Here is a 14,719-nt window from a genome sequence, read left to right on the forward strand (position 1 = left end):
CCCCGTGTAGCGTTCCCGTGCTTTGCCCGTTAATTCGGCTCATCGTCCTTTTTTACCATCCCTTCCCGGCTCTCATCCCTCTCTACCACCCCTGACCCGGCTCCGGTCCCTATTTACCACACCTGACCCGGCTCCCGTTCCCGCGTTTTGTTGTTTGAGATCGCGGGAGTTTCTATTTGTTTCTCTCCTTGCAGCTTTTGCCGCTACTTACCTCTTCCTTTGCCTTTTTAGACGCCGTGATCGCGGCTAAGGTCCTCTTCCTCTCTTCATCATTTTGCCGCGTTTCACCCCTCGTCAACTGCCGACGTTGGTGTTCGCCGGCTTTCTCTTCCTCGGCTCCTCCCCCTCGCGTTGCGGGACACCATTCTGTCCCTGCTGTGCGAGAGGAGTAGAGCCTTGGGAATAACAGGTGCTTCTCAGTGGAGTAGTAGTACCTTAATTCATTTTTTCTGGTTCTCCAGTTCCCTTCATCTTTAACCTTTTATGTCCCAGTTGTTTTTTGAACCTTAGCCTTTCTGTCTTTGGCCATTTTTCTTTTTGACATTTAGTTCTGTTGGTGTGTGTTTTAGGGGCAAATCCCTATTCATACATTCCTTAATCTCCATGTCTGATCCTCAATCTCCCCTTATGGAGCTGTCAGACCAGGAACCCTCAGTTAGAGGGGATAACAGGGCTCATTTTCAGCATGTTGATCCTATTAAAGAATTAAATAATTCTTTCACTCAGGCTATTGCCTCAGCCATGAGTTCCATGACATCTACCTTATCAGTGTCTCTGGCCCAGGCCCTCAATAAGTCTATCCCTTCTGCTATGCCTGTTCAGGAAAACCCTTCTGTCTCTGTCCCTAAGACATCCGGGGGTAAAAAAGCTACTTGTAAATCGCGCCATACACGCTTATCAGCCTCCAGAACCAACAAGATTGATGGTGACATTCCCATCCATGAAAGCGTGAAATTGAAAAGCAAACGAGCCCTTACTCGCCGGGCAGAACGGGCGAGGAAATGGAAATCTGCCAGGACGCAATCTTCCAGTGCATCTGATTCTAAAGTGGGGTCCCTAGAGGAGGCTTGGGATTTGTCTGATTCGAACTCCCCTTTATCAGAGCAATCCGCTGACGATTTGGCTCACCCACCTGAGACCTCGGCACACGCAGAGGGCTCTCAGGCTATTCCCCCTTCTAAGACCTCAGAACCTTTGGTTCTGGACCAATTTGGGGAGCCGTTCTTTGACCCCGAGGGGCTTCACCACCCCTGGTCGGCCGAGTGGCTGCCTTCTGTCCCTGTGGCACGTTATTTGCAAGCTAGGGTACATAAACCCTTTAGCAAGAGCTCACTCAGTAAGCTGCGCGCAGAATGTCCCGGCCCATTGTCCCGGGTAAGGTGTGCGAAACACTGACTGTGGATTCTAAGGTGATTCAATTCCTCTCCAAATCGGGATGGAATCCCCGCAAAGGGCTGGAATCCGCTTTACGGGCTACCCAAGACAAACATCTGGACATCTTTGGTCCCTTGACCAAGATGTTTCAGTTAATAGAGGATTGGGTGGAATCTGGCTCTCCACCAGATACTATGGTTCTCCGAGGGTGGATGCAGAGAGCCATCTGCATAGCAGGGAACACCAACACGTCCCTCTCCATAGAACGCCACAAGGCTATTCTGTTTAAGATAGAGCCCAAATTGGCCAATCTTGCCTTAACGGAAATGGGAAGTGAAGCCCAGGGACTTCTTTTTGGAGATTCTTTTATTAAAGACTTAGGCCGCTATGTAGGAGCATTTACTGCTCTTGACAAGGCGCAGACTTTCATGCGCAAAGTCTTCCATCAACGGGTCTCTCCCAGGGCCGGCAGATTCCGGGGCCGTCTGTCCGGCCGTTCTTCCCAAGGCTCCTCCCGCACGGGCAGAGGTTCTTTCTCGTACTACTCCTCTCAATGCCCTGCATACCAAGACTCGTACGCTGCGAGATCTCCTTTCTTCCCCCAACGCGGACGTCCCTGGAGAGCTAGAGGCCAACGCGGATCACAGTTCACGCGCAGACCTACAGGTAAGCCTATTTTATGTTCCCCCTTCTTTCCCATGTCCTGTTGGAGGCAGACTCACCCGTTTTTTGCAGGTCTGGCAGTCCATAACCTCAGACAGTTGGATTCTTCAGACGGTTCAGGGTTATGTCATCGAATTGTTGGGCGGCCTCCTCTAAACTCTCCTCCACCACCGTTCCTTTTCTCTCTACAGAACGTAAACCTTGTAGATTAGGAGCTATCCGATCTGATGGTGAAATGGGCGATAGAACGCGTTCCTCCGCGCACTCCGGGTTTCATCAGCAACATTTTCCTGGTGCACAAAAAGGGAAGCGCCCTGTTATCAACCTTCGCCTTCTCAACTTTCATGTGCCTTACCGGCACTTCAAGATTGAGGGCATCCATCTTCTCAGGGACCTCCTTTTACTGAACGATTGGTTGATCAAAATAGACCTAGAGGATGCCTATCTTACGGTTCCGGTGGCAGAGGAGTCCAGAAATCTGCTCCACTTCCGTTGGCGCAACGTGACCTGGCGCTTTACTTGTCTGCCTTTCGGTCTTTCCTCGGCTCCTTGGTGTTTCACCAAGTTACTCAAACCGGTTGTTGCCCTTCTTCGTTCCCGCGGGGTCCGTCTGATTATATACTTGGATGACATGCTCATCATGGCTCAAGACAAGGGCTTAATGAGGCTTCACACCCAGTGGACGCTAGACCTTCTTCAAAACCTTGGTTTTTTGATCAACAAGGAGAAATCCCATCTCATCCCGACGAGACGGTTGGAGTTCCTGGGATTCATCATAGATTCCACGAAGGGTGTCCTCAGCCTGCCATCTTTCAAGCTCCATTCCATCAAAAAGGAGATTCGCCGAGTCCTCCGCTTGCGTACGATCTCCATTCGTCATCTTGCCAGGATCATTGGCTTGTTGGCTGCTTCCATCCAAGCGATTTTCCCGGCTCCGCTGCATTACAGGGCTCTTCAACGCCTCAAAATCAGTCATCTTCGCCAGGGTGCGTCTTACGCTGATCTCATCGAACTCGATTCGCAGACGTTAGACGAGCTACGATGGTGGTTAGCCAACATGACCGTGTGGAATGGCAGGGCTATCTTCTGTCTCCAACCCGAGCTGTCCATCGAGTCGGATGCCAGTTTGCATGGTTGGGGCGCGAGATGCGAAGAGACGTCCACAGGGGGACCTTGGTCGCAGGCGGAGGCGCGTTTTCACATCAACTGCCTGGAGCTTCTCGCAGGGTCGTTCGCCATCAGGAGTTTTTCCAAGACGTGCATCAATTCTTGCATCCGTTTACGTATGGACAATGTCTCTGCGGTTCGTTACATCAACCGCTTGGGGGGTACCCAGTCGGCAGTCTTGGCAGATCTAGCCAAGGAACTCTGGTCGTTTTGTTTGGACCGCAACATTATGGTCAAAGCGGAATACATTCCTGGTCTCTCCAATACGGTGGCGGACTGGAACTCTCGCTATCTGTCGGACGCCAGCGATTGGACGCTGCCGGCTTCGGTTTTTTCGTCCATCATGGAGCTTTGGGGTCCGCTCCACATCGACTTGTTCGCCTCTCATCTCAATTCCCATCTCCCTATCTTTTACAGTTGGAGACCGGATCCAGGCGCCCTCGCGGTGGACGCTTTCCTCCAAGATTGGTCCGAAGGTCGTCATTATGCGTTCCCACCCTTCACGATGATTTCCTTCAGATTCGTCGGCAGCGGACGACAGTGGTGCTCGTGGTGCCCTTCTGGCCATCCCAGCCGTGGTTCCCCAGCCTTCTGGATCTGATTGTGGAGGTCCCTCGGTTGCTCCACTCTCACTCTCCACTGCTTCTGGACCCTTTCGGCTACACTCACCCTCTGATTCAAGACGGCAGCCTTTCACTCCTGGCATGTTTAGTTTCCGGGATCCCTGGCAGCTCTCTGGCATTTCGGACTTAGCTCGGCGACTCTTGGCAGGAGCTTGGGCACCAGGCACTCACAGATCTTACAGTGCAGCCTGGCAAACTTGGGCTTCTTGGTGCTTGGAGCGGCATTTGGATCCCTTTTCAGCCCCTGTGAATTCAGTCATTCTTTTTCTCTCTTCCCTTTTTGATATGGGAAGAGCTTACAGGACTATCAATCTCTACCATTCTGCCATCTCCGCTGCACATTTGGGATTTAGTGGCGTACCGATAGGTAAGCACCCGCTGATTTGTCGCCTGCTTAATGGAATCCGTCTCTCGAGACCTCCTACACCGAGATATTCTTACACTTGGGATGTCGATGTGGTGCTCAATCTGTTCCTCTCGTGGCCTCCTAACTGCAATCTCTCTTTGCGCCAGTTATCGGCAAAACTGGTCATGTTATTTTGCCTTATTTCCTGTAAGCGGGTTTCTGACGTCCGTGCTCTGGATTGGAACGCCAGATCTTGCGTTCCGGAGGGCGTCCGATTTGACATATCTCGACGCACTAAGACTTAAGTCGTCGTCTACCCTGCTTTCCAGGCTCAGCCGGCATTATGCCCGGTTATTTGTCTCAAGGAATATGAAGCTCGATTCCGTAATATGAATGCTCCCGAACTCTTCTTATCCTCCAGGCATTCTCATCTCCCTATTTCTTCGGCTACGCTGTCCCGTTGGGTCAAATGGGTTATGGGCCTCGCTGGTCTCGACGTTTCTAGGTTCTGGGCTTATTCCACTAGAAGCGCGGTGGCATCCAAGTCTATGGTCCTCGGTGGTCGTTTGGAAGATATTCTCCGCTCAGCGGATTGGTCCAGGGAGTCCACTTTTCGCGAGTTCTATTTTAAGCCGATTGAACATGTTTTTTCTTCTGTGGTCTCTCAGCTTTGAACTTGCACAATATGAGCCTCCGTGTCTTGAAATAAAAATTATCAGATTTTACTAAAACATGACGTAAAGTCATGATTTTATGAAAGACACGGAGGCGAATATTGTCCCACCAATTAAAAACAATAAAAAAAAATTTCTTTCTTACTCACCTTTTAAATAATTTTTTCCCTCCCCTGGGTTATTTTATGTATTCCGTTGTTTCCAGGGATTTCGCTGGATCCGCTGTGACCAGGTTTGAGGTTCTGTTCTTCTATTAGGTTTGCCCTCATGTTGTGTTTTATAATCTTTTTCTGTGGTTATTATTCCTGTCTGAAGTGTTTTTTTCCTGTATTTCCCTCAGTGTCGGTCTCTTGGGATTAACCGATTCCATATTCTATGTCTCTTTCTGTTTTCCAGGTTGAGATTTCTGATGTTTTTTCTGTCTTCGGTGTTTTCTCGAGGACGAGTTTTCCTTCTTCTGGAGTTTGCGGAGATCAGTCACACAGACAGGAGTGTATGTATAATAAGATCTCTGCTTATTACAGCGCATTATGGATGTATTTATATGCTTATCACAAAGACCGGAAATAACACCCTATTCTAATCCAATCATTTTACATAAAGTAGCAGTTTGCCCATATTTATCAAATGCAAGGGAGGAGAAGGTGGGAAACAGATACTTGCTGATGCTTCCGAAATGAACTTGTACCTAGTTCCAGCTAAAACCGGTGTTCTCAGATAGTAGTGTGGCCGTGTATTATTAGGAGAACAAAATATGGGATAGCGTTCATCCTGTATTCTTCCACACAAGGGGAAAAAGTAATAAAAAGACAGAAAGGATTTAACTAAGAGAAATTATTTAGTTGTGTATCATTTTTCCACAAATATCAAGCAAGAAGAACATTTCTGAACTTTGTGCCTACATTATGAAAAGGCTTCCAATCTCAAAATAAAACTTATTATCATTAGTAGTGTGGAAACATGTTCTTAATAACTGTTTAAGGATTGATGCACTGCATTCTCTAATCAAAATTTAGAAACAAGTTTTTCAAAGCCTATATTAACTTTACTTATCCAGGCATATTTTACATTTTGAAGGCTATTTTTTTTTTAATAATAAAAAAGTAATTAATTAAGAAGAAGTCTAATAGATGTTCTGTTAAAAAAATACAATTATAAAGTCTCTTGAATATGCAGCCTTGGAAATGTACCAGAGGATGCTGATGTTTGATCATGATAAAGTTAAGTTCTTTAATTAGAAGTGAGTTTGTGAAGATGCATTTTTTTTTTTGAATTGCCCTTCTTTGCAGTGCATGCATTTTCTATAAAGATTCATAAGAATGTTACCACTTTCCATCCAACCACTCATTTTTATTCTGACTTAAAAGTATTCATCATTTTGACAAAAGTGCCAAGGCAGCAGTTCTTAAGTAGATTCAATGAGCCTGTGTAAATGCACTTTAAACATTCCAAAGGCTGTGGTATTGTTCAGGGTCTACCGCTTACAAGATAGAACCTTTCATACTTTCCACAGATGCTTTGTAAAACTCTAAAATCATATGTTAAACCAAATATCACAACATGAATACCGTATATACACCTGACAACTTTCTTGTTATAAAGCAAAACATTGTCTGGTAATTGTTTTTTTTTTTGTTTTTTTTTTAAAGTATTGTAACTAATTAATTGATTAGTAGAGCCTGATTTCAAGATTTGCCAAACTGGTTTCATTATTTGGCAAACTATTAACTGTAGGTCAAAAAATCATAACAACTAAATTGTGGTACCCAAAGCAAAATACCGGTAAATTATGGAGGTTTTTATATTTATATGTTTAATATTGCTATTGTATATATATATATATAAGAAAAAGCAAGTGTGACATTTTTTTGTCTGACTTAATAAAAATATTTGCCTTTAAGAACCTAAGAACTAGCATTACAGGGCACATTAATTTACTAACTCCTTGAAGCCATAGAATAGTTGCCAACTGTCTCATTTGCCCTGGGATTTGGGAGCTTGTCCTAGTACTTTTAATTTTACTGGGACATATCCCAGGAAATCGTCAGTTGTAAATGTCAGGTGCAGGGCTGGTTGGAGAGGTCACATATCTCCCTCTAACCAGCTCAAAGTGAAGAGAGCACAAGGTCTGTTCCTTAAGACCTCTGTTTCCGCTCTTCCTAACAGTGTGTGCTAGCGATTGATGCAGATCTTCAGGATATGGCATCATATCATGATGCTCAGCACTGAGGCAGAGGTTTGAAGAAACAGACCCTGCACTCCATAGGATTGAAGAAGGAAAAGGACATGGAGTAGATACTAAGCAAGATAGGGCTGCAAGGGCAGGTATGAGCTAGTATGTTTATTTGTAAGTGCAAGTGTGAGTGTGCATGTGTATCTATAATGAGCATGTGTCTGGGGCCTGTCAGTTTACAGTGTTAAACTGTGTCGGGCATAAGGGTATGGAGTTAGTGACCATTAGTGTACAGTGTAGTGTGTCAGTGTATGATGTTACAGTAAGGGTGTATGGGGTATTCATTGTATAGTGTTAAACTGTTGGGTGTCAGTGTACGGTGTTAGAGTGAGTGTTTGTGTGAGAGTGTCAGTATACAAAATTAGATCGGGAAGAGTGTGCACCAACAGTGCCTTAGTGTATTGTTTGAGTGTCAGGTGTTAGAATGTGTGTTACCATATGGTGCTAAACTGAGGGTGTTTGCATATAGTGTCACGTGTATGAGCCAGGGAGGTGGTGTGCAGTGTGACATTCAGAGAGAAGAGTATTGAGCAGTGAAGAAGCTGTAAAGAGTGGGGGGCAGAGCAGTTATTTCTTTCATAACTGGCTCAGCTTCCCCTTCATGAGAAATAATTGCACTGCATCCTACTGTGTATAGCTTCTGAAAAGAGTTAGGCAATTTGGTGCAAAATACTTGTATAAACACAGATGGAAAGTTTTTTCATGAATATATTATAAGTGCATAAGTATGAAAAATAAAGCTGATCAATAAATAAAGATTGTTTTGTCATCTTGAAAGACAATCTAGATATTTTTCATTACATTGATAGGGTGGGAATATTTGTAAAAGTTTGACAGCTATTATTCCCTTTTTGCTTCAGTGGGTAATTGGTATTTAATGTCCTAGTGGTGCCACTATGCTTGCCTCATATTCATTTTAATGCAAATCACTCTTGCCCACCCCCTGTTGGTCTTATAAATAGCCCTGTAACAGACTGAGAGTGTTTATTCCAAATTAACGGAACTGAATATGTGAAATGATACTTCTTTCCATTTATAGTCAAAGAAACCTTTGTTCTCTTAAATTAAAGAATAAGGGAATTAAATAGGAAACAGATTCTAATCACACCCTGTCAAGAAAAAATAGCTCCGATCCCTGCTATTTTCAGCTAGCACATGTAGTTTTAACGATTTAAGAGATTTTACCAAATACTTGTAAAAATACAAGAACTTTGTTCCCTCTTTATTCAAAATAATGTTTTTTTTACCAAAATCCCTACAAATGTATGTATGCTTTTAAAGTGATATCTGCAGGTTCTGATAAAATGTGATAAACCAAAACGTTACATGTTAACCCTTTTCCCATGGAAGGCACAGAGCTGTTTTAGCTAACCCATTTAGCTACTGTCAACAATTTGCTCTTTTTTAACCACATTTTGTTATTAATGTTATTCCACCGCATATGCTCTTTTTAGCTACTGGATAGGGCCATGAAATGCAAATACATTTGCCACCTTTGCTTTTAATATGTTGCTCTGAAGAACATGCTGATCTAATCTTCTCTTACCAGGTTCTTCCCTATTTGCTATCAGGCATTCACCTAATAATGTTCATGTGTTAAACCTGACATTAACTGGGTCAAGGTCAAGCAGTTCATTTTATTTCTAGGAATAATGTTCTATACCAACGGCAAAAAGATGGTCATTCTGTGTTATATGTCTAAACTCAACGGAAATACATATTAGCCAAAAAACGTTTTGGAACTGGATAGAGCTTTTTCTTCAAGACTTTGTATGATGTTGCTTTTTATGTAATTGAGTAAGGCATCAAGAATAATATTTTTTAGATAAGTTAATGTAAAATATATTTTCTTCTGTTTTTATACACATTTTTGTGACTTTTAGGGCTGTAAGACCATGTGGCACACTCATCCCCGGCTCCTAGAAAACATGGTGATCAGGGGAGGAAAGATGGACCGTCCTTTCAAAAAGGGGACACTTGGCAGATTTGGCAGAAGAATGTGAGGTTCCATTTACATTAGACTAAATTGCTTTGTAAAAAAAAAATTCTCCTTAAGCATAAACTAGAATTGTGATTAATTAATGTTGTCAATGTAAACACTTTAAAGGCTCAACAATTTTCATTTATAACAATATTTCAAAGTTTCAAATGTATGTCATAAACTTGAAAACGTGTTTGTTTTTAAGGTTTTAACATTGTTAATCCAAAGCTTCTGGAAAAAAAAAACTCCATTTCCTTGATTGCTACTTATTACATTCATGAATATATCCTTCCTACATAATGATAATATCAACATTACTGCGCGTTAATAAAACATTGCCATCTGATTAAACACACACGCTTATTTACAATTTATCATAATCACTGCTTCCCTTGGTGGAATGAATTATTCATAATATTCCACAACCATACTAGTCTGTGACAATATGGCAGACATGGTAACAGAAAGTTTCTGCACTTTTTCAACTGTATCATAGTTGGAGCATCACAAATATTGATAATTATTTCGCCGGACAAGAAAAATGACTATATTTTTTTTAACTTTTAAACAGAACATAAATTACAGTAATTTATATTTTTCACAGACCTATGATAAAGTCCTATATTTTGTCTGACCTCATGAAAATGTATTCAAATTGTGTTTTCTTTTGAAAACAACAGTATAAATGTTTTGTCTGTAGTTATGAACAGACAATTAGCTTTAGTGGAATGACAAAATATTCAGTAAAAAGGAAAAAGCTATTTTCTTTCATAATAATGAATGTGACAATACAATGCCAGAGAAAATTGTACATGGCCCTAATGTTTAAATACATAGATAATTTGTGCTAATATTTTTTTGTGACTACAGACAAGGTGATTCCGCATTAAACTATACTGTTAAAACTGAAAGTTTTCTACAGTGGTCTCAAATAAAGATGGATCTTACTATATAATCTAAGTTGCTTCTCCTTAATCTAAAATATTTGTAAGAGATTCTACCATTGTTTATGACATGGGTCAACAAATATGATTTCCATCTAGAAGCCAGCCAAAAAATCTAGGAACCAGTTTTTTTCTACCCCAATCATGTTTTAATGTTCATATATTATCCCCTGGTCTGCATTTAAAGGATGTTTATTGGGGAAATGCCACTTTTTCAGCACTGCACCAATTTGTGCAGTATCACAGTTAACCCCTTCATTGCAATGGATATTTTGCACCTCAAATGCTCTAACCTCAATGTTATAACTCTTATTCTTTTTGGGTTTTAGTGTACCTGCCAAAGCTTAAACGATTTCAGTGCTTCATATTAAACCATATTCATGCTAATGAACCCTTCAAGTTCGTTTTCATGTTCGCCCGAATACGAATGCACAGGTCTAGCATGCACCCATTACTCACAATGCAGTAATAGACACATGCTAACACCTTACAGTAACATACACACGCAAACATTCTACACTGATGTACACACATGCTAACAGCACACAATCTTACACTATATGCTCACATACATGTTCCTGAGTACACACTATAGTAAGCATACACTGACTAAACATACACACTGACTCTGATACTACAGTATACACACACACACACACTCGCATACACTACTGCCCCTCCCTCTCACATCATGGAGACCTGGTTAGCTTTGGCCATCGTGAATCTGGCACCCAATGCTTTCCTGCGGGGGAGTGGTGAGGCAGATGCCGTGAGGTGCCCAGCGGGGTCACATAACATGCATTATGTGACTACTTCAGGACATCCCTTTGACCGCAGCCCTGCAGGAAAGCGCAGGGTGGCATCCCTGGCCAGTTTTTATCCTCTTGCAATACCCTGATTTGAGTTAGATTTGTCTATTTGTGAAAGCATTCTTACTGTAGGCATTTTTTCACACCTGCCTTTTACACAGTGTTGTATATATAATATAATGTAATTTTGTTACTACAATTGTAATACTCACTTGTCCTGACATCCCATATTGCTTTATTCCAAAAATTAACACCATAATGCAATTTTAAAGCCAGGAGTACATAAAACCACTAAAGAAACGCATGATAATATACATTATGCTTGAAGTTCCAAAGAAATTTCATCAAAGGCAACAGATGTTTGAAAATAAAGCATATGCCTTGATCATGGGAGAACAAAGTATAACATCAGAAAATTGGCCAAGATAATATTACATTATAAAATACAGAAATAACAAGAATCTAGAAAGAACAAAATACAAATGAATTCTCCATTCTGAGTGATTTTACTAAAGAATTTAAATAACAAATATTTATAAATTAATAATTAGCCAATGTCAAATATGGCCAGGATAAAAAAGAATTATATGGCAAATTGTTAAATTTGGAGCCTGCTGATTATGCCATACTTAGTTTAAGAACTGCTAGTAAAATGGCTGCAGTGTTTTTTGTGTTTTTTTCATGTCTTTTCATATTTTGTTGTATTGACTAGTTTTGCAATTTACCACTGAAAAACACTTTTCTCGAGGAATTCACATATGTACACAGGTGGAAGCAAGGGGCTATCTTAAGAGTAGGGCATGGAGTGAATGCTGTGTTTCTACCTTCGTGAGGGATGATCTAGCCTGCGAGATTTAATGCTACCTATCTAATTTCTTCACTTGATAAACTTCTGCTACTAAGTATAGACTATTCTGTCAACTTCAGGCAATTTTGGTATGATTTTAGTTTGTAGGCATTGGCCATGGGGTTGGACAATGACTTGCAAGTCTGACAGTTCAATCCAAGACTGTCTGCTTCTGTTAAGGTAGACGCAGAACAATCTAGCAGGTCTGATTTTCAGCATCGTTTTATATATATATATACCGTATTTTTCGCTCCATAAGACGCAGTTTTTTTCCTCCCAAAGTAGGATCAGCCGCGTCTTATGGAGCGAAGATGCAGGCAGGGAGGGGGGGGGGCAACGATATACCGTATTGGCTCGAATATAGGCCGCACTTTTTTCCCCCACTTTAAGACTTTAAAGTGGGGGTGCGGCCTATATTCGGGGTCTAGCGCCCGACGCCCTGGACATGCAGTCCCGGGCGCCGGGCAGGCAGCGGGGTTAGGATACAGATCCCCCGCAGCGGTGCAGGGGACCTGCATCCTACTCCCCGATACGCTCAGACAGCCTCCCCTGCCAGCACTTCCCACGGGGGGGGGGTGCCGGCACGGGAGGTTGTCTAAGCGCATCGTGCGGATGCGTTTTACCTCTGCACCCCCCGCGGACTTACCGGAGCAGACTCCCGGGTGTCTTGCGGGGTCGGCGGGGGACGTCTACGCAATACAACTTCCGGTGCCGGATGTGCCGCACCGGAAGTTGTATTGCGTAGATGTCCCCCGCCGGCCCCGCAAGACACCCGGGAGTCTGCTCCGGTAAGTTGGGGAGGGGGGGGGCAGAGGGGGACAGTGGCAGCGTATCTCGGGGAGGGTGGACAGTGGTAGCATATCTCGGGGAGGGAGGACAGTGGCAGCGTATCTCGGGGAGGGAGGACAGTGGCAGCGTATCTCGGGGAGGGAGGACAGTGGCAGCATATCTCGGGGGGCGGGGGGGGCAGAGTGGCAGTATGTTTTTTGGTGCTTTTTTAAAGAAAAAAACTTTTTCTTTAAAAAAGCACCAAACTTTTAGGGTGCGGCCTATATACGGGGGCGGCCTATATCCGAGCCAATACGGTACTCACCAAAAGTGTCCCGGACAGTCTCTGTCTCGCTTCGCCGTCCAGGGGAGGTCTTCATCTGGAGACCGCCGCCTCTGTCGCCGCCTCTCCTCTTCTCTGGTCCGTTGCGACGGCTAAGGGCGGACTGGATGGAGAGGACGGGGGGATTTGACGCAAGCGCCGTGTCACGTATGGCGCCGGCGCATGCGCAGTACGGCGCTTGTAGTCCAACTACACTTCCCATCATGTCTGACCAGCTTTTTTCTGTGCAGGCATGACGGGAGGATGATGTCCTTTTTTTATAGCCCATTTTTTAGCTCAAAATATTTTTTCCTTTTTTTTCTCCTCTAAAATCTAGGTGCGTCTTATCAGCAGGTGCGTCTTATAGAGCGAAAAATACGGTATATATATGTATGTGAGTGTGTGTGTGTATGTATATATATATATATATATATATATATATATTCTTTTTATAACACATCTTTAGTAAGAAGATAAACAATCTGTTCTACAGAGCTGGTTCTTGTGTATTGTCATGTGACAAATTAGTAATTTGACCTTCCATAGAACAATAACTCCAGATAAAAAATAACTAAATAACAGCAATCTGTGGCATTTTTAGGCATAATTTTATTAGGGATCCCCCAATACCCATCTAATCACACTAATATAACTTTAAAAATGTTGTAAAAGGGATTTTGCAATTCTTCAACACAGCAACATGTATTTGTTCCAAGCTGATTAGAGATATATCAAATATGCACCAAAATGAAAGGAAATACAGTTAATAAGGAATTTTGAGTTGCCCCTTGACAGGTGTTGTAGTATAATAAAGACACACAGATTTAGCAAGATATAGAAAATATACTGTCACTAATAGGGGCATGTCTAAAAATACTCCTGCTCTGAATTCATAAAAGTGAAGCATTTTAGTGCACTCTGGGTTAAGACATGCAGATAAGGAAATGGAGAATGTTTTGAGTGCTTTGGAAATTTTGAGTTATATTACCATTATTTTTAATTTCCTTGGGATATATATGATATATGCTGAGTGTGCGTCACATAATGGTTATGAAAATGTACTATAGAGCAAACCTGGACAAATAACTACAGACTGCAAGCACACAAGAAATGTGCCCTCTTCTGTTTCTGTACCCATTGGTATTAATGTGCGTTGTCATTGTCAATTTTAAATTGCACTGATTCCTATTGTAGCAGATCTATGGAATCTGCTGGAGCTACATAAATAAATGTAATGTAATATAATGTACAAATTAAATGCTGTTTTAAATAAAAAATAAAAAAATACACAGAGAAGTAATATGCAACCCCAAAAACTACAGCTAAGTAAAGCTTTTCTGAACTATCGTTAATTACAATTGCAGTCTGGTAAGCAGAAGTTGATCCTTGCCCTATTAGAACATTTGTGATTTCTGATCAGGCTGTAAAACATAATAGCCAAATCCTGTAATAGCTTGATCACTACATTAACAATACTTAAAGAAATAAAATGTTCCCTTATTTATCATATTCGAAAAAAGTATTTTAAAGTTCTCTGGAATACAATTTTGGTGGAACTATTGTAAAAGATGTAGGCAATCATATATCTCACATTAAAAGAATCAATGCAAAACTCATATAACATGCCTTGGTTATTATTGATTTATGCGCTTTCAAGGACAGTGTTAATTCACAAAATGTGTATTTATATGACCTTCCTATTTTTTGATCCCATTTGTCAACACTGTTCACAATGTTGCATTCTTTAATCACTTCTACCTTTTGCTTAGAAATGAAACAGTGACCTTGGGCCATCTACTCGATTTCCTGTAACCTCAAGTTAATAAATATTAGATGCTGCTGGTAAGGATTTATTTTGCCTCTCTTTTCCTTTTTAATTTGTGGAATGTCTGAAATGTGTCATGAACCAAATCTGAAAATTGCTCTAACATAAATTTCACGTTTGTGGTTGCGAGCATTTGTAAGAGA

At 42.0% G+C, this 14,719-nt stretch overlaps 1 protein-coding gene across 1 annotated transcript in view; it reads right to left on the reverse strand.

Annotated features, from left to right (window-relative positions):
• LOC149284097 (glutamate receptor ionotropic, delta-2-like) overlaps window positions 1-14,719 on the reverse strand; it is a 425,155-nt gene that overhangs the window by 93,339 nt on the left and 317,097 nt on the right. The window lies entirely within an intron of this gene.

Source organism: Sceloporus occidentalis, unplaced genomic scaffold, assembly GCF_023333645.1.
Source record: "Sceloporus occidentalis isolate IW3139 unplaced genomic scaffold, rSceOcc1.0.p SCAF_99, whole genome shotgun sequence".
Lineage (NCBI taxonomy): Eukaryota > Metazoa > Chordata > Lepidosauria > Squamata > Phrynosomatidae > Sceloporus > Sceloporus occidentalis.